This window comes from Triturus cristatus, chromosome 8 (assembly GCF_964204655.1).
Source record: "Triturus cristatus chromosome 8, aTriCri1.1, whole genome shotgun sequence".
Lineage (NCBI taxonomy): Eukaryota > Metazoa > Chordata > Amphibia > Caudata > Salamandridae > Triturus > Triturus cristatus.
In genome coordinates this window covers 581,329,753-581,351,364 of record NC_140591.1, presented here as the reverse complement: position 1 = coordinate 581,351,364, position 21,612 = coordinate 581,329,753, and positions in this window count along the sequence as shown.

The window sequence follows — 21,612 nt, the reverse complement described above, 5'->3', positions numbered from 1 at the left end:
CTCTTGTGATGGCACTGGCCCCAAGCCACTTTCAGAGGCATCTGTTTTCAATATAAAAGGTTTGACATAATTAGGACTGAGTAGCACTGGTTTAGAAGTAAGTATCTGCTTTAATTTTTGGAAAGCCTGTAAGACTGATGGAGTGGGCTTGCAAAGTTCTAGTGTGGCCTGGACATTTTTCTTCAAGAGATCTGTCAAGGGGGCTCCTACTTGTGAAAACTTCAGGATAAATCGTTGATAATATCCTAAGATACCAAGAAATGCCCTAAGATCAATTCTGTTTTTGGGAAAGGGTAGCTGTGAGATGGCAGACACTTTTTCATTTTGGGGTTTGATAAGTCATGCCCCTAAGAGGTATCCTAGATATTCATCTGATTTAGGGCCTAAAGGCTTTTGGAGGGATTAATAGTTAAGTCATTATCTCCTAAAGCTTGAATGACCCGATTAAGATGGTCTAAATGCTGGCCCCTAGATGAAATATGGGTAACTATATCATCAATATAGGCAGCCCCAAATGATTAACAAGGTTTGAATACGGAATTCAGGAGTCTTTGAAACATTGCAGGGGCTCTGTATAGTCCAAAAGAGAGTACAGCTAAAATGATATAACCTCCCCCCCCAAGTGTTGAGAAAGCTGTCTTTTCTCTATCTTGTTGTCTTAGGGGGACTTCCAGTAGCCTTTGCTCAAATCCAAGGTTCTAATATATTGTGCCACTCCCAATGTGAAAAAAGAAAAAATTACCCAAAATCGAATCCAACATAAACGTTTTTAATTTTGTACTGTGTTTTCAATTTTTTATAATGGGAGTTATGTCTCTTTTTAAATGGATTTGCTTTCGATTCCTTCCTGTTTGGCAAACCCTGAGTCCGTATTGAAGTTTTCATGAGGGATGTTATTTGGTCTCAGTCCATTGTTGATAATATATCTATGGCCCATGAGTATAAACTCTATGAAGTTTTAATTATAGTATGTTTTGGTTGGATTCGATTTTGGGTACCCTTTTCCTTTTTTCACCTATAAGAGTATTTTGGATTAATTTTCAACCTATGGAATGACCGATTTTGGCAATAATTACTGCTGCATGAGATTGACCTACATAGAATTTTTTTGAACAAGTAGGTTTTATGGTGTATGCACCTCAGTGGCATGATTAATCTTTACAGTCACTACTGGCAGGTTATATATTTTGGACTATACACCGCTGGTTGAGCACTGATCATGGTTTGAATTCACATGCATGATAATATTTTTTGCTTTTCTATTTCTCCAATAGGATTAATTTAATTGGTCTTTTATCACCAATCCACATGCATGACGCTAATCGTTTGGCCTTGTGCTTTGCTGACTTTGGTCTAGTATGTTTGCTTTCTTATCTCTAGGGTATGACTAATCTAATTGGGTTCATATTACTAAAATCCACATGCATGACGCTGATTCTTTGGCCTCGTGCAATGCTGATGTTATTTGAATGGACTTTTTAATTTTTTGATACCCATGTATATATTTATTCATTCTAGATTTTATTGTTGGATGCTCTGCCAAAATATTGTTTGTCCTGATGATGACCATACCATTTTAGTTTGGTCATAACGCTATTGACGCCTATCTGTGGCTTCTACTGAAGAGGAAATATTTTCTGCTACTTTTTGCGTCTGTGTTATGTTGTAACAGTCTTTATGTATAATTTCTCCTCAGCCTCTGCTTTTGTTTACATTCTTAATTCCTTTTTCAATGTGCTTTGTGTGTAACCTTGTGAGCACCACTTTTCTGTGATTGCATATAATTATCTTGTTAAATTTTGCATACATTGTATAGGGGTATCATCATTTTTTCTAAGTTGTATTGTTTTTGTGAGGCAGTAATAAGTTTTCTTGTCTGATTAGTTTAGTTTGTGTTTTGTGTAATGCAGTACTTAAAACCCTGTTAGGATTCTACACCCTTCACATCAGCATGACCAAGGGTCCTCGCTAACCCTGTCAGCACAAGACTCTACTAATAACCTCGATATTATTCTACAAGCCATAGAGGACTCGTGTGATTCAGTGGAGTAATAAATTAAGGAGATATGGGTGGACTTTGGACGCCTCTGGGATGATAACCAGAAATTAGATACAAAGGTCACAGAAACTGAATGCAATCTCTCAGACATGGTGCTGCGGCTGGAAGACCAAGTTAAAATCACACATGACCAACAGGATATATTGCAACACCTAGAGTATCAAGCGTAAGATGCTGAAGGAAGAGCCCACAGAAACAATATTCGTGTGGTGAGCATGCCTGAGAACTCAGAGGGATTACGAACAATGATTGATTTTCTGAGGATTGGGTGAAGTCTTTTACACAAAATCAGACCCTCTCCCCTCATTTTTCAATGGAAAGGGTGCACTGAGTACCAGCTCGCAGGATTCGACCGGGGGTACCCACTTGTCCAATAATCACAAAATTACTTCAATATAAGGAAGATATAATATTTCAAGCTGCCAGGCATGCCACTCCCCTCAAATACGAGAACAGTCAAGTTTCTATTTTCCTAGTTTATACTCTGTTAACTCAACAACAACACACCACTTTTCTCCCAGTGAAACAACATCTTCAAGAACTGATCATTCAATATTCCTTAAAGTCTCCGGCAAAATTGCTGATTATACACAAACAGCAAACACATTTTTTCATGGATCCAAAATCATTTTGGGACTGGGTAGAAACTCACTTTAAGGGGAGCCATCGTCCTCTAACAGGCAACACCACAGCCCAGGCGGTGCAGGGGGCAGCAGGGCGGGAGGCTCAATGAGCCATGGAACACCACCAAGTACCTTCCCCAGATGAGCTGCGGCAGAGACAGAAATTTACCATAGAGGCTACCTATACCTTTTTTGGACCTCTCCCCCTCATCACATAGACTCAAGTTTGGCAGCAAGTGATGATGACATAACTTTTACCACCCACTGGATGCATGAGTACCCTAAATACTACTCCACCTGCATCCAACGCCTTGCTTTTATTACTGCCAGAGGCCCAAACACTAAAGTAAATCCTTTGGGTAAATGAGACCACTGGACAGTTTTTAAACCTATCACCTTTCATGTCAATAACACTGCGGACTCAGTAACATACCGGTCCGCTGTAACACAGGCGTTGAAGCACACCCGGGACACATTCGGTGTCATCGGGTGGGGCCCGATGATGAAGCATGCCACCAACTAGGTTAGTGGGTGAGGGCTTTATAAAAAGAAACAAGACTTTTCTTTAAACACACATCATCAACCATACACCTTTGTGACTCCTATCATGTCTAGGTAGACTAGTTCTTCTTGATTAGATACATAACTTTTACAGGATCAGGACAAGGAGGGCTTCTGGTCAGACCGATTGTCACACCACAAACAGAAGAAGACCTGCTCTAAATACCCCATTTACATTATTATTCACAGGCCTTCAAGCCATATCCTGTTGAAAACCATACTGCATCAGCTCATACATATGTAATATTATATAAGTTGTAGATCTGCTGGTCATCACCCACTTCTCAATTTTCTCCACTGTTTGGAAATTGAACCCCATTTCAGAAGTTAGCTTTTAGTGCACCTGCTTGGGCGTTGAGCCGTTAGCTGCAGGCTCTGGTTTCAGTTTGAGCGTTACTGGTTATTCTCCATTGTTAATCCGCACATGTCACGAGCAATGCAGAAATATACTCATGAACAAGTATAAAGGGGTGAATGGGATGGGGGCGAGGCAGGGGGGATTTACACAATGCATAGTACACATGGATCACCACAGTAATACTAGATTCTTGACTTTAAATGTGCAGGGAATGTATACAGCAAACCTTCGATACTTCGTATATGCATATATTAAACAACAGCAGGCACATATTTGCTTTCTGCAAGAGACTCATCTCATTGACATTGAACTTCAATGGATCATTAAGCGCTTGCTAGGCCAGATTTACGGAACAACATATTCCTCTAATGCAAGACGAGCATTGTTATGGATTCGTCCAGGGACACTATTTCAGGACCTTCGAACAGTGATTGATGAGGTGGGTAGATATCTTTTTGTAGAAGGTCGACTAGATGGTAAACCATCCCTTTTGGGATGTATACACGTGCCCTATCTGGAGTCCTCACCCAGTGGGTGGGCATCCCATGGAGGTGCCATCAACATGCATGGCAGTTTGCCCACTGGACCCATGGTCCCTCCTAGATGTCTGGAGAACCCATAATCCAGATTTAAGTCTATAGTCACACTACTCAGCCCCACATGATATATACGTCCATCTGGAACGTTTTCTCTGTTCCCCAGAGCACATTGCATGGGCATTGCATTCTAACTACCTGGGGAGGGTAACCTTCCACCATGCTGCACACATCACCAACATTAGGTGGGGTGCTCTGCATCCGCCAGTTCCCACCTGGCAGCTTTCAAAAGATACACTAGATGACGCTTCCTTTTGCGAGGCACAGTCTACACATATTACTCGCTACTCTGCATAAAATCATGCCTCTGCAACAACCCATGCTATAGAATGGGAGTCTTTAAATGTGGCAACCAGGGGCGTCTGCCTGCAAAACATAGCTGTAGTTTGTAGGGAGTTGGATAGGGACATGAAAGCTGCAGAGGCAATCGTCATCCCCCAGATGAGGTAATCCGCTGTGCCTTGACTGATGCTAAAGCACACTATATAGCATTGAAAGAGCATGTCCCATGCTATAACTACAGTGAATACACTGCACGAATACGTGCAATGCGAGAAAAGCCTGGACACCTGCTGGCATGGCTTGTCTGCCAAGAGGCACATTCTCCACCAATCACAGATATTGTGCTGGATGGTGACCCTGCTCTATGAACTCAAGTAGATATATTGCGAGAATTCAGCTCCTACTAAATTGTGTTGTATCGGGCATTTCAAATGGCAATCTCAGAGGATATTCAACAGTTTCTGGAGCCATTAACTTTACCATCCATCACCCCTAAATAGGTTGAAAGTTACAATGAAGCTTTACCAACAGGCTTGTTGCCAACTTCTCTTCACAAGTCACTTCTAGTTACTCTGCCTAAACCGGACAAAGACCCCACCCAGCTCTCTTAATATAGGCCTGTAACTGTATATGACGCAGATTATTAAATCCTTGGAAAGGTGCTAGCGGAACGATATGTGCAGTTGCTACCTACCATTTTCCGGGTCCCAACACATCAAACATCAAATGATTTTTTCATGTTATGGATCAGGCTTTGCTCTGATATACCCTTAGGGCATGCCTTTTACTCATTATCATGGGACTATCTATTTGATGGTCTTAGGCCCTTTCGAATGGGATGGTGACTCTTGGCTTATATGAAACTGCTATACGCGAACCCTATTATGAGAGTATGCATAGGGAAGTTGATCTCTGACTCCTCTGTAGGCCAGGGCACGCGACAGGGGTGCCCTCTCTCACCCATCCTGTTTACTCTTGCTATGAAGCCCTTTGTGCAGTGACTACATTTGGGGTCGGGCGAAATTGTGGCATCCCGTTAGATTATATGGTACATATAGTATCCCTATATGCAGATGACGTACTACTATATCTTCGGGACGCATCAAATGACGTAGCACCCATCTCAACAGCCTTCCAAGACTTTGAGAAGGTTTTTGGGCTACAGGTAAACTGGAGGAAATCTTGCATGTTCCCTCTTAATCGTGATGCTATACCAAAGGTGATCCAATTGGGTGGAAAGCTATTGACCTGGTTGACTGCGGTGGTTCAGTATTTGGGGTCCAACTTTATCACTCTCAGCAGGATTTATTTGAGAGTAACCTACAGCGAGCATTTATTGGGCGCAAGTCTCAAGTGTGTCTTTGGCAAAGGTTACCATTAGCTTTAACGGGTAGAGTCGCTCTTTCCAAGACGATTGTCTTTCCCCGACCACTATACTACTTTGCAATTGTCCTGGTATTTCCCAAAACACGTTTTTTGTTGACTTAGAACGAGCATTAGGGGATTTGCTCTGGGATATTACGAGACGTATGGTGGCCTTAAATAAGCTTCAATTACCTGTGGGGGGCAGGGGGTTCCGAATTTTGAAGCCTATTATCTTGCGGCACAGCTTCAATGGGTGGCTAGATGGCTAACGGGTAACAGTCATCATGAAACTGGTACAGGAGATGATCCATTTCTTTTATATATGATACAACAGTCTTTACATCCCACTGTTAAGTTAAACCGTTCATGGTCACTACATGTGTGGATAGCTCGGAGGTGCTTGGCAAGAATGCCCCAACACAAAGCACACACATCCCTATTCCAGGCACACCGATCCAAGGGCAACCTGGTCTCTTGGGGTACTTTACACATGAGCAGTTAGCAGCCTAGTGTGAGCACTCCATTGATATAGTAGGGAATTTGTTTCAGAAGTCAATTTTCCACAGTTCGAGAAGTTGTGTCAGGATTACAACATTTCATCAAATCAGGTTGTTTTACAGAAACAGTTACTGGGTTGTGATTGATGCAGAACAGCCAACCCATGCAATAATACATATCATGGGAGAAGTATGGCACGTTATCATGTGGCTTTACAGAGCAATTAGGAAACATACTTGGGGTACCACTAACTCAACTCTGGCGGAATGGGAAGAAGATCTGGGGCACACCTTGCATGATGCAGAATGGACATGGGCACTTGAATCCCTCCATGTCATCTCCAGAAATGCATGTTTAAAAAAAATGCAATATATGATACTTCATAGAGCTTACCTCACACCATCCTGCTTAAATCGTATGTTCCCAGCGGCCAACCTCACCTGCCCTAGAAGCATTGCTCATTTGGCTGAATTAGAGCACATGCTTTGGTCATGTCCAAGAATAACTGGATTTTGGCATTCTATACATACTGCATTATCTACCGTCATGGAGCTCACAACTCTTAAGTCATGGGAAGCTACAGCACTTGGCATACTTCGTAGGAGAAAGAGCCATAAAGTGAGGGTTGGTTTCGTTAGCTAGCACTACTTTTTGTAAACTGCCTACTGACCATGCATTAGCGGGCACAGTGGTCCCCTATTTTTGCCCATTGGTGTAGGGCTCTGCACCGTTGGGGTAATTCAGAGAGTTCTGCACTACACTGGGAGAAAGCCCATAGAATATGGACCCATTGTGGCAGCCTGAGATATCTTGCTGTTGCAGTTTAAAGAAATTATGGCTGAGGAGTCCCCTGCACATGATGCATTTTAGGAGTACTCATTTCAGTGGGTGATTAGAAACACAGAATATCCCGAGGTTATCTCTGCACAGGACATACTGCCCATCTATTGCTTTTCCTTGTGGGTGATTGGATATTTAAAGCACCAAGGCTTCACTTGCCCAGGACAGCCCTCTCATCCATTCAACCACCTATCAATGTTAATACTCGTGCATTCCCCTCCATCCAAGTTGAAACCTTCTAACATATTTGAGATAACTGATATAATGAGAATGCCGCTCGGCAAAATATATAATACTAAAAGCTTTAAGATTAAATAGGCTCATTTTAAACCCGTTTGTTTGTTGTTGTTTACTCACATTGCATTTTATATGTCTGGATGTGTTAGAGATCTCTAAATATGCACAGCAGAATGATGCTTATTGAATTGTATAACTGTACTATATAATATTGTTCATTTTTTTCTTTTCTTTCAAAATACTAATAAAAACATTTGAAATACCAAGGATAAAAAAGTTAATATCCAGCATTTGATCCGATTTGCTAGTTTACATTATGAACTGAAATGGGGACCAATTACGCCATGCTATAGGAAGATTATTTTATAGTGTAAGGAATAAAAATGTTGTGGAAGGTCACCGTGTTAAGATGCTAACTTTTGAAATGACATTCTGCTATTTAAATGCACTACACTTTTAATATTTTGCACCTGGCCAGACATTTATATCGAAATATTGATCACAGCAAGTAGTTATATTTTATACATGTGGCATTTTGCACTTTATATAAATGTTATTTATTGATAGTATATAATGCCTTTTACTTAATGCTGTACATAATTTGAAACGCAGGTTATCAGAAAATTGGGTCAAATTCTAATGGACTTTGTGTAATAGATTTTAAGGTTACATTGATCAGGGCTCTCTTTAATTATATTTATTCCCCTAATTGGGTTCCTCTAATTGTTCTGTAGCATGATTTTAGCAAGAGTGTTTTGCTTTTTTTAATGGATATATATGTTTGCATTTATATATTGAGGTGAATACATGAATATTTGATCTAGTTGTTTTGGACATAGGGGACTGCAATGTTAATTATGTGTGTAGATTAATGAATAAATTAATGTGAAATGCATGATTAGGATAAAACCGTTTATAGAGGACTGCAGTGTTAATTATGTGATGGTTTAGTAAGTTTGTGTTGCCTTATTAGCACAGTATCAAACAAATAAATATATTGAATTGCAGGAGAAGATAAAACAAATAGAACAAGAGACGGGCAAAACGATAAATAGATTAACATTATAGTAACAAATAAACCAGTGCTAAATTTGAGCATTATAATAACAAATAAGCTAGTGCTAAATTTGAGCCGGTGGTTATTTGTCAACACCAGCGCTTGTGACAGTCTGCCACAAGGCGGCGCTGTCTAATTTAGAGATCAGCACAACGACTGTTAATTATTAATTCAATATACATAACAAATTACAATTACCTGTTGCCCAAGCCATTCTTATAGCTTTGGGGGCCTGGAATGGTTGGTTAGTAGTTGCATTTTTTGTATCATTGGCAGCAGAAGCAATGTGTGGTGCAAGCTGCAGTGGCCTCCTGACGAGAGTCCAGGCACTTATTTTAATTTACAAATTAAACACCGAAATAATCCATACATATCATTTTGAAAAAATCGCATTTCGCACAATTGTTAAACCGGGTATCCTGTCCATGTTGCGTTCACTAAAACGATAAAAGACAGGTACCAGAGTTAACAACATCTATTAATTGATCTTAAATCACCTATTCGTACCCCTTTTATAGAGACAGAAAACCAAATAGAAATGGTTTACAATTTGCAGTATGCCGCGGTGTCTTAAATCTGCTGAGCTTTTCAACAAGGAACTCTGCTGTTTTTCTTCTTCTCGTGGGAAAAATTCTTGTTTATAGTTTTTGAAAAAACTCCACCCTTTCTCATTGATAAAAATAAATAGAGTGCAGTTGTTTCTGGTGAAAGATGCTTGGTGGGAAGTGTAAGAGCTGGTAACTGCGATACTTGCTAATGTAAAATAACCATTATGTAACAAAGGACTTTGCGAGACAGCAAGGCGGTTTAGTCTATGGTGCTATTACATTTGCATCTGTGCAACAGGTACTAGAAATAACAAAGAAAATACACGATCATCAATCAAGTAATACAGATGCCAACAACAACTGAAAGCTACAGAGACTTTCTGTGCTAAATGTGTAGAATTCAAGTCAGAAATTAGTAAATTAAATGTTGGAAAAAAATACACAGTATGTCTTTCATTTCATGCTACCCGCCAACAATTGGTCTATTAATTAGGGAGGGCAAAGATACTTTCTGTGCTTAAAGTGTAGAATACAAGTCAGAAAGTGGTGAATGAGATTTTTGTAGAAAGAAACACATTATTTATTTGATTTCATGGTTCCTGTCAATAATTGGGCTATTCATTTTTGAGGACTGTCCCTTACCAGCTAAATAGGCCAAATTTGCAAAGGTCAAAACAAAGTACTGAGAGAATCTTTTCTCAACTCCTGGTAGCTAAGGCACAAGCAGCAGGCAATTCACCTTAAAAGTGTGTGTTAAGTTCAAGAAGTGCCAATATTTTTGGAGTCAGAAAAACAAAACAAAGACACCCCAAACCAATTTACAGAAAAATAAGAAAAATGTCATCAACACTAATATATAAAGCTCATTATATTAGATTAAGGTGAACAGAGGACATGAATCTTTGACAATGTAAGGCTAAAAGCACCTACAAAAAGTAACGCAACATTGAAAAACAAAAGTTTGTTGTTTTGGACCTAGGTGCACTTCTAGGCTGACTGGGATTGAATTGAGGTTGGATTCAGCTAGTGGGTCATTCCAGTCAAAGAGCTGAGGTCTTACGTAGTGTTTGATGAACCAGATTCTATGGCACAAACAGGGCAGTTGTGCCATCCACTATATTACAAGTGCATTGTAGCCTATGGCACTTGTAATATAAAGGACGGGATATTCATAACGGTTTAATGAAATATATCTACTGTCAAAGTCTAAGTAAGGACCCTAGTCTCCAACTGCTGGTAAAGTTCCTTCTGGTCAGTCTTATAGCCCCTAATTCCACAGGGCAGGCTTCTAGGCACAAAGGGCCCGATTCACAAAAATAATCTGAGACAAAATCCTAACTTTGCGACTTTCGGTATTCACAAAGGGAATTTAGGAGTAGAAAAGTTAGGATTTTGGCTCAGTTAAATGTAAGTTTTACTTAAGACCAAAGCTTAAGTTTAACTGAGACAAAATCTTAACTTTACTACTCCTAAATGCCGTTTGTGAATACAGAAAGTCGCAAGGTTAGGATTTTGTCTCAGTTAAACTTAAGTTTTTACTCAAGTTAAACTTAAAACCAAAACTTAAGTTTAACTGAGACAAAATCCTAACTTTACTACTCCTAAAGGCCCTTTGTGAATGCTGAAAGTCATAAAGTTAGGATTTTGTCTCAGATTACTTTTGTGAATCGGGCTCAAAGTCCCATTGTCCAGCCAGGTCCTGCATGGTCCAGTCCTATTTGGTAAGCTGGGCACTTTTGGAGTCAGGAGCCCTGCTTTTTGTGTCTCTAAAAAAGGACAACCACTTGACCCTTGGAGAGTAGTACCTGTTCCTGGGTGCCAGGCCCGTACTCACATAAACTTTCCTCACTCGTGACATTGCCAAGACTGGTGCTCCCTCAAATGCATCTGGAGGCAGGCTGTCTGGAATGGTTGTGGTAATAAACTGGAAAGTTATCCCTGACATCTTCAGGTATTGCAAAAGCAGCCCTATATTCTGCCATCAGTCAGTGTCCACTCAAAGATAGCTAATTCCAGCTAAGTGGTCAGCAATTAACACCCATATGCTCTTCCTGGGTTCAGACACAGGCTATTGTCTTTTGAGCCAGGGTTGTTAACTCTTCCAGCCAAGGATGTGTATTCAGCTCTAGAGGTGTGATAAGTGAAGAACTGTACAAGGTCAAAAGCAGGAATACAGCCAATGTGTTATAGGTAAGGAAGCAGTCATGTGGGAGAATCAGTGTTATTTTACTGCATTGTAACATAGTGTTCTTCAAATTGGTTCGTCTTTGACTCTTTCTTAAATTAGAGCAGTTTTGGAATGGCCCAGGAAATGGGGATGTTATTCCAGATGCTGGGATCACAGAAAAAAGGACTGCTGCCTTATTTTTTATACTTCCTAGTCTGCAGTCTGTTCGTGTTCTGGCTGCGGCTGTGCCGAGAGCCACCAGAGATATCTGCCTGGTCTCCAAGATGAGTTGCAGTGGAGGTCTTGATGGCTTTGTAAATGATGCAGCTGGCACTGAATATGGAGCAGACTGGCAAGAGCAGTCACTGGAGTTCCATCAGGATGGGGGTAATGTGATCATATTTCTTCAGGTCCTGGATGAGATGTGCTACGTGGGTCCCAATGTGGAGTCTCGGATACCATGGAGCATAATTTTATCACCATCCAGATGCAAGAGTACGAGGGATTGAACAGCAGTTTGGATGTCACAATTTGGAAGAAATAATTTGACTTTATTTAAAAGAAAGAATTGCAGCCAGGCCATTTCTTTGGAAATGTGTTCCTTGAAGGGTGAGTTGGGTGTTCAGGGAGTATCCAAATGAATTGTCAATAGGTACAAGTTGAGGTTGGAGCCATCAAGGATCATGTCAAGCAAGTTTGTACTATTACTTGCTTGTTCTTGACAAAGAGCATGAATTTGGTCTTGATGGGGATGAGCTTCAGGTAGGGTCTGGATGAAGTACAGGTAATATTTGAATGGTTGGATGTCTGGAATGGAGGAGACTTTTAAATAGAATTGTGCATCATTTGGCAAATAGGTGTGTTATACTGTTTTCTGTGATTATAATTCCAAGGGGCTCTAGTTAGATGTTGAAAATGACAGAGCACAGTATGGAATACTGAAGGACTCTACAGGTTATAGGGCTTTTGTGGGATCTGGAGTTGCTCATTTGAACAAAAATAGTTTTTGGTGGCAAGGTAGGAGGAGATCCAGTGAAGGACATTGCCATTGAATCCCATTCAAGACAAAAGGGTGAGATGGCTCATTGCTCTGAAGGTTGCTGAGAGGTCCATCAATATCAGGAGATAGTGGTCATCCTCATTTTTGTTTTTTAAATATTTTTATTGGTCTTTTTGAGTGTAATCATCTACAATTAGCACATTATGCTGTAACATGCAGCGACATCAGCTTTTATACGTTTTACATTGATAGCAGTTACTACTTCACAGTTATTTATTCAGTAGACATGATTGCATGGCAGCTTTCATGTATAGTGTTTGTTCGGTCACGTTATACATATCCAAAACAACTAGATTTCCTGCATATTTGTCATGTAATGAGTAACATATTAAGGCCAGCTCTGCTTAGGTAAACATGGTGAGCTGTACATTTAATAATAACTAGGGAATACGGCATAAAACTTGGAGCTGATTTGGAGTGTCCCCATATGTCTACTTGTGTGTGCGCACGTGTGTTTCACCTGTTGCGCCTACCTCTGTTGGCTTGATGGAAGGTTTCTGGTAAGCGCGCGCACCGGAGTGCCGGTGCGCAGCCGATGACGACAGGTCAAGTGTCCATGAGTGGCTTGAGTGTACAAGTTGCTTGTGAGGTGCTACTCAACCGGGTCAGGTGCCTGCGAGGACTGGTTCGGCGGGTTTGTGCTTTGTTGTAAAACTGTCAGGATCGCTTCCCAGTTTGTGGATAAGGGTATGTTCCTGAGGCCCATGGTTTCCTCATGCCTAATCGCTATGCCTTCTGCTCTGGCCCACACAAGAGTCAAGCACCTCCAAGCTTGTATGTGTGGGGGGTCGGCTGCCTTCCACCTCTTTGTGGTTATGCTCTTGGCCGTCACTATGCCCAGGTCTAGGAACCTGGAGGTAACTTTAGTGTTTCATGTCCTACGGAATATGTGAAGTAGATACATCGGCTAGTCAAAAGGTATCTCTCTCTTGGCACAAGTGCGGAGTGCGTCCGCCACCTCTCTCCATTATGCACTAAGGCTGGTGCAACTCCAGAGCATGTGCACCAAGTCTGCATCTAGGATGGCACATCTAGGACAGATGGAGTCGGCACGATGAAAGTATCTGTTGATATTAGCTGGCGTGATGTATGCTCTCTGTGTAATGTAGTACTGTATTTGTCTGAATCTCATATTCCTAGGAATCTGACCTGGGCTGGCCAGTACCTGTTTTCATTTTTTATCCTAAAATTGTTGGCCCAAGTCGTGTTCCCACTTGTGTCTGAGGGGGTCTAAACTTATCGCTGCGTGTTGTCGCAGCAAGGCTGTGAACCACCGCATCAGGTGTCTACCTGGTGCCATGACATGTAAGTATTGCATAGTGAGGTGCGTTTGCAGCTTAGCAGCAAGGTCCCCCATTTCACTGAGAGTATAGCTACCAGCAATCAATGTAGGAGGAATTGCTCTGCGGGGAGCCCCTCGTCTTCTATCAGTGTTGCATAGGGGACAAGCGAGCCTTCATGATAAAGATCTCCTAAGGTCTGTATTCCTGCTTCATGCCAGTGTTGCAACTCGGTAGCTGTGAGTACCGCCTGGCCCCTAGGGGGTCCCTCTAAGGGAAGCAAGGGGGCATAGGGCGTTGTGGCTCGGGTAATGTAGAGCCTCCTGTGGTGGTAGCACCGGTATGCCACATTCAACAACAGGGGCTTCGGAGGTCGCGCTCGCGCACTGGGGTGGAAAAGCATAAGAATCTGGGGTAGCGTGTATGATGGGAATGTGGTCACTGTATCACCGCGTTGGCGATCTGCCATCCACCTGGCAATCCATTGAAGTTGGGCCGCCAGGTAGTAGTGCTCGAAGCAGGGCGCAGCCTGGCCCCCCTGGTCCGTAGGTAAGTATAGCTTCTTTATCACCACCCTATGCCGACAGGGGCCCCATATAAAGTTTCTGGTCACCTTTTCCAGCATGGTGAAGAAGGAAGTGGGTACATAAATGGGCACGTTGGCGAAGTAATATAGGGACCTCGGCAGGGCCGCCATTTTCACCAGCGCCACTCTGCCTATGACTGCAAGGGGGTGTGTACTCCAGAATTGCATCTGGGATCTGACGGCCGCTAGTACCCTGCCTAGGTTACCGTCAAAGAGATCTAGTGGTTGGCGATATATTTGTATTCCTAGGTAGTGGAATGTATCTGCGCTCCACTGCACCCTTACGCCATTGAGCACAAGGCCTGGGTCGCGGTTTCCTTCTTCAAAGGCATATAGTTTAGATTTGGCAACGTTTATTTTCAACCCTGATATGGCCGCTAATTCACAAAGAATTTGGGCTAACAGATCTAACAGATCATCAGCGTATACTGACACTTTGTGTGTGCCATCACATAATGGAATGCCATTGTGCAGTTGTGTTCTTATTGACTCCACCAACGGCTCCATCGCAAGCACGAAGAGGAGAGGGGACAATTGGCAGCCCTGTCTTGTCCCTCATTGCACTGGGACCACATCCAATATGTATGGTCCCACCTTCACTCTTATCACTGGGTTTGTGTAAAGAAGGTGGGTCAATTTCAGGAAGGCGGGGCCTAGCGTGTACCTTTCGAGAGTTGCAAACATATAATTCCATTCAAGAGAATCAAAGGCTTTCTCAAGGTCAAGTATGAGGCAGCCTGCTCTCGGCCACTCGCATGTGGAATAAGCTGCAATAAAAAAAAAAACAGAGCAGATTCAGTGAGGTGTTTTGGGATGGTACAAAGCCATTTTAGTCTGTGTGCACCAGGGTTGGAACCGCTTGAGCTAGTCTATCCGCCAGGATTTTTGCTAATACTTTATAGTCGGTGTTGAGTAGGGCAAGGGGCCTGTAGGAGCCTATTTCTGTTTGGTCCCTGTCGGGCTTGGGCAGTGATATCAGGTGTGCCTCACACAGTGAAGGAGGGAGCCATCCCGCTTTTGCAGCGGCTGCATAGAGGGTGTGCAGTCGCGGCACTATTGACACCTGATATACCTTGTAATATTCTGTCTCTTACCTCACCCTCCCCCTCTGCCTCATATTGCAGTAGCTGAGTTTCTATTTTACTCAGATCGGAGGTTGGCTTCCTACGTATATTCGAGGTCGTACCCATACAGTGTCCCCTTGTTGTGAATTTAAAAGCTTCCCATTCCCCCAGTGTATCCCCTGCTGTGTCTTAATTGATCTAAAAATATTCAAGGATCGCCATTCCTAGTGAGGAGTGAAATTCTGGGAAACCTGGTTGACTGAGCCCTTTTTTATTAATGATTTTCAAACTGTTTGTACGAATGCCAGCCCCTCTAGAATGGGGAGAGCATAAGGAGGTTTAGCGGCGCTAATTGCGGTAACTCCACCGCTAACGTTAAGGAAAGCCAATACTATGCCACAGTTTTATCAACTTTTATATTTCTATTCGGAGGGAAAACAGTCTATTAGTGTGGTACATTTCTATAATAATATTTTTGCTAAAACAAGGAAAAAGATTATTAATTGTCTAGAAGAAGTCTTGGATTATTTCTTGGAGAGAGTGGCAGGGGATTATATATTAATTTGGGCAGGTGATTTTAACTGTGAGAAATGTGATATTGAAGTGGGAGAACCATGTGGACATTGTGACCACTTTGGAGATCGCATTGCTCATTTTCAACATGATTCTGATGGGGAAGCGATCAATAATGCAGTTCATAAATATCATTTAGTTGTTTTGGATCCCATCATTCCTGATGGAGAGACAATGGTACAAACATATGTAGGGGCCAGGTTATCTCCAAACATTGATCATTTCATCATGTGTGCAAATTGTAGGGATATGGTAGACAAACTTCTGATTTACGCGAGTCTCCTTAGTGACCATTATCCGTTAATAATGACCCTGAGGCTTACCCTGACACGTCAGGAAAGGGGGAAGGCAGTGAACACTGATATTAAGATCCAGGGAAATAGTAGAGTTTCCATAAGGTGGTCAGGCGCAGACCCCACCACTTTTATGGAAAATCTCAAGGGGAAAAAACTGAGATATTTAGATATATGCGCGAATAGCTCCGCTATAAATTCGGCAGTTACAACTGCAATTTGAAATAGCACTACAGAAATTGCACGTGATCTAACTTCTAAGAGGAAAAAGAATGTCTGTGATCCTAACCCCAGATGGTTTAATAAGGAGTGTTCATGATTAAATGGGGAATTAAAAATAGCCTTGAAAGAAAAACCAAGAGATAATGTTAGGATCACATCCTTGAGGAAAGCTTATAAAAATACTTTGAAAGAAAGGAAATCGGAGATCCATGAGGAGGCCTGGAAAAAACTAATACAGGCCGCCGAAACACGAGATGCAGCCCTTTTTTGGAAAACAAATGATCACCCATTTTTTAAGGAAAATTCTGCAGTGAAAATTGATAATCTTGTCCCACCAGAAGATTGGATATTACATTTTGAGAGTATTTTTAACCCCAATGCCTTTAAAGCATCTAAGGGAAATAATGAAAGTTATATTTTAGCGGAGCCTGTAAAATTATCCCCAATAACGACAGAGGAAATTTTAACCGCTCTACAAAAAAGTGCTGATGGCAAAGCTGCAAGACCTGATGGGGTACCTATTGACGTTTTTAAATATAACACTGATTTTTGGACCCCAATTACATTAAATGTTTTTAATGCTACACTAGGGGGAGTGCTGCCTGCATGTTGGGTGGAAAGTGTCATCTTTCCAATTTTTTAAAAGTGGGATAGAGGGAAGGTCAACTGGTATCCTCCCATATCCCTTCTCGATTCCTCCTCCAAATTGATGGGAAGAATAATGTTGGGGAGATTAGAAAACTGGGCCTCTGAGAATAACATCTTAACAGAGGTCCAATATGGTTTTAGAAGGGGGATTGGGACGGCGGAAGAATGTGTAAATCTGGAACTTCTGATAGGGAAGTATACACTAGCCAAGGAAGGGGTTTTACAGCTCTACTTTGTTGACCTCAATAGCGCCTTTGACCTCGTGAATCACACCAAATAATGGCAGACACTGAAAGGGCTAAGCGCCCCTATCGATATAATTATATACCTAGCCCAGATTTACAATTTCCTATGATCTAGAGTTTGATTTGGCACCTCAGGGGAAAGCACCCCAGATTTCAGTGTAAGGCGTGGAATTTGACAAGGCTGCGTTTTAGCGCCTCTTCTATTTTCCCTATATATTATTAATGTAGATACTTTTCTACAAAACCAAGTTGCTGATGCCCCTAAAGTAGGGACACGTCCAACCCCGGTACTCCTATACGCAGACGACGCTGTCTTGCTATCAAGGTCAGCAAACGGTCTGCAATGCCTAATAGATTACTATGCCCTTTATATGTCTGAAAAAGATCTCCAACTAAACCTAAAAAAACTTTTGTGATGACATGTGGGAGAAATAGGCTAAAAAATAGACAACATCATGTAGGGGTGGTAGTCATAAATAGAGTTGAAACTTTTTCATATTTAGGTCTGATTTTTAATTGGAGTGGGGCTTGGAACACACATTTAGAATATTGTAAAATGAAATTTTTGAGGTCCACTGAAGCTATTCATAGATTTTCAGCAAAAATAGGAAATAAACCCATACGGGAAATTCGTGCCTTATATCGAACTAAGTGTGTTACAGGAGTATGTTATGGGGCTGCCATATGGGGTAGAGTCAATACTGCTTCCCTTCAAATTCAAGAAAATAAATTATTGAAAAAACTGTTTGCAGTTCCTGACAGTACAGCGAACTACATAGTACACAAAGAATTATCCGTACCATACTTAAGTGATTTAATAAATATGGCGGGGATCACTCTTTGGCAAGGGATATCGTCCACAGATGAAACTAACTTTACAAAGGATTTGATCTTGGACTGTCTGGCCCTCAACCATAGCAGGAAAATCCCCTGGTTAGAGAAAAAAATTTCCACTTTAATATGCTGTAAGATAGATATTGATAGAAAGAACCCTGCATCTATCCAGGATTATAGCAAAAGTGATCTGAAGTTAAGATATATGAATGCTAGGGACTGCATAAGAGGGGTTGAAGTTAGCCAAAAACACAGTGTTGTCTCTTATTACGAACGCTCATTTGTAAGGGGCAGACAATTATATCTTACGCAGGTAAGAAATATCCAAAACAGATTTTATCTAACGAGGCTTAGGCTTGGCACACTTCACTATATTATTGCATTCCCTAAAATGGAAAATTGGTGCTACAAACATCCAAATTGTTTGTGTGATGGAAAGTCACACGCTGCATTTTTACTCTTTTGTAGCTTTTATAAGGATATTCAAAAATTTGTTTTAAAACCTTTATTTTTATCTAATATGCTTTTCCATTACAAACATGCTTTTAATTTGGTATGCGGTCTGGAAAATGAGAAAATTGCTAATGCAGTCATCTCGTTTATATTAATGGCAATAAGAAGAAGGAAAATGTATTCACACTTGGATCCATTGGTATATGAAAATCCAGACGAGTGTATGTAGTTACGATATGTACCGAACACTGGGACATACAATAGCACACTGCATTTTATGTGCTGGAAAGCCCCCTCAATCTATGCTGCACCATTTTCTTTATCCTATTGTAGTTTTATAGGATATTCATTTAATAGCACAATGCACTTTACGTGCACTTTGATTGTTTCTACAGCGTATTTTTTCAGGACATTTAATAGCAGTTTGCACTTTTTGTACCTATATGACGTAGGATATTTTGTCTATTTGCACTACGTATTATGTAATGTGTATTGTACTTTGATGTATTGATTGAGCTGATATTTTGTTGTTTTTAAATTTGACTGTATCCTCTCATTTTTAAAAGAAAAATTGTAACCGATTACTCAGATTAGAATGCTTTTACGGTGTTATACTTTGCACTGAATAAAGTTTGTATGACTTCGACTTTGAAATGCTGGTCCTTCCAGCTCTGCAGTTTGGAGTCTTCACGCGGGTTCAGGGGAGCGTTCAGGTTCCCAGGTGAGTTGCAGTATTTGGGGATTGTGGTCAGAGTGCGCCTGCCTAGGTGTTCTATTCAGTGGACTAGAGGGAGCAAAGCAGGGGATCCCACTATTCTATCTAGACATACATACAGTCTGTGCACCGCTGAGTAGTATGAGTAGTTACGGGTATCAGGATTATTGGTGCGCCTTATATATAATAGCGCCCAGTGTGTCAGCCAGTCTGTGAGAGCCTGTGCATTGGACGCCCCCATGGTCCTGGTCAGGGGCGGTAACAAACTGTCCAAGTCTACGTTAAGCACATAGTTAAAGTCCCCTCCAAGGAGCCAGGGGACTCCGCTCCACCCTGCTAATATCTTTGTAAGGCCTTCTACAAAGGAGGGCTGGCGGACATTCAGGGCGAAGATGGAACCAAGGAGGATTGGTTGGCTGTTGAGTCGCCGACTAACTAGCATGTATCTACCTTTAGGGTCGATTAGCACCTTCTCAGTTGTGAATGGGACCCCATCTCTCACCCAAATGAGGACACCCCACGCATGGGCCGAGTAGCCTGTGGCGTGCACTTGGCTTCTCCATCTGCCACGCAGGTGCCCCAGTTCCAGGTGAGCCATGTGTGTCTCTTGGAGCAGCACGATGTCAGCAGCTCTGTGCCGCAGATAGGCATAGATTGAATATCTGCGTGCCGATGTGTGTATACCGCGCACGTTCCATGTGACTACGTTAAACCTTTACCATGTCTCCCTTTTACATTCACCAAGTCGGTGTAGGGAGGGCAAGGCACTGTGATTCTTGCGTGAGGGTGTGCTCCCACTCAATAATGTTAACAACAAGGTATAAGTGTGGACTGAATCGTGCATAACTATTAGGACGAATTCTGATTTGGTGTTCGTCCAAACTATGTTGCCCAAGTTAAGGCTAGAGCTGTGTCAAACTGACATATGGTATGGGTATATGCGGGGTGAAATTGGTAGGGGTTGTTTTGTACCTCGATGTGGTGTTGTGACTGTGTACCCCTCCAGCCGGTCCGTAGTGCGGGCAAAGAGTATGCGCTGCGCATGCCCTATGTTGCAATGTTGGGTATGTGCTGTACGAGGCAGAATGTAGTGCGACACTTTTTTCCCACAAAGGACAAGTATTTAATCAGCATGTTATTTTCTACACAACATTTTGCCAGTGTGGCAGATACTTACGTGTGCTGTTTTCTACAGGGCACAGGAGTTCATAAAAAGTCATATGATATTGTCCGCCATCTGCAGTGTAACTTCTGGTAGTCAATACTCTTCAGGGTTGTCGAGCTTGGAGGGTGTGGAGTCTCCAGTGTCCGAGGATCTGGACGGGCTCAGGTGGTGGTTGGGGTTCTGTGCTGCAGCTCCCAGTGTCACAGCCACATGAAGTGCCCCCTGTCTCTCCACTCTTCTCTGCTCTAGGTTGGGGGCAGGGGAGGCTGCGGTGGCACCTGTCCGGTGTCTGCTGCGTCCACCGCGGTGGCGCCTTCTCCTACTGATTTTCCTTGTCTCCTCTTCCACAAGTGGCCTTGACCCCTTCCACGTTCCCAATTCCTCCAGCCAGTCCCAGGCTTCGGCGGGTGAATCGCAAAAATGCGCCATCCCTTTTGCAACCTCACGCAGTCTTGCAGGAAATAGTAATGAGTTGTTTATGTCAAGATCACGTAGTTGTCTCTTCACCGCAATATATGCGCTTCTGCGGCGCTATACTTGCGCTGTATAATCTGGGAAGATCATGATTTGGCTGTTGCCAATCTTTATGTCTGGCAGCTTGCGGGTATCTCAAAGGATCAAGTCTCTGTCCCTGTAGTTTGAGACTTTAAACAGGAATGGGTGCGGACGGGCTCCTGGTGGAGGTTTCTGTGTGGGGACTCGGTGCACTCTATCAAATACAAAGTGGGGGGACAGGGCACAAGCAGGGAGTAGTTCTCTGATCCAGTGCTCGGCATATTCTTCTGGTTTTCTCCCCTCTTTGCACTCCGGAAGTCACACAAAGTAGATATTATTGCGGTATGAGCACCCTTCTGCGTCTTCCACCTTGTCTTCCAGCTCATATACGCGGTCTATTAGGTCTTGCAGGGCTGCAGTGTGACTTTGTGTGACTTGCTTCAGTTCTGTGAGCATTTGCCCCTATAAATGCACTTAATCCAGAAGCTTGTTATGGTGAGCTCGCAGCAGGGTGAAATCCAAGGTGACCGTGTCAATTTTGGACTCAAGCGAGGAGCATGTCTTGTCTAGCACAGACCCAATCTTCTTTACAGCTGCTAGTACTGAGTCCAGTTAGGCAGCGAGAGTTATGTGTGGCATTTCTGTGGTTGTGCCTCCTTCCACAGTTACCAGTTCTGAATTGCCACTGCGTGCACTGAGTTGCTGAGTGTTTGTGTGTAGGTGGCCCATTACTAACTGCTGCACTGTCGGCATTTGTTACCAGTCAGTGGAGGCAGCACCAGGTGTTT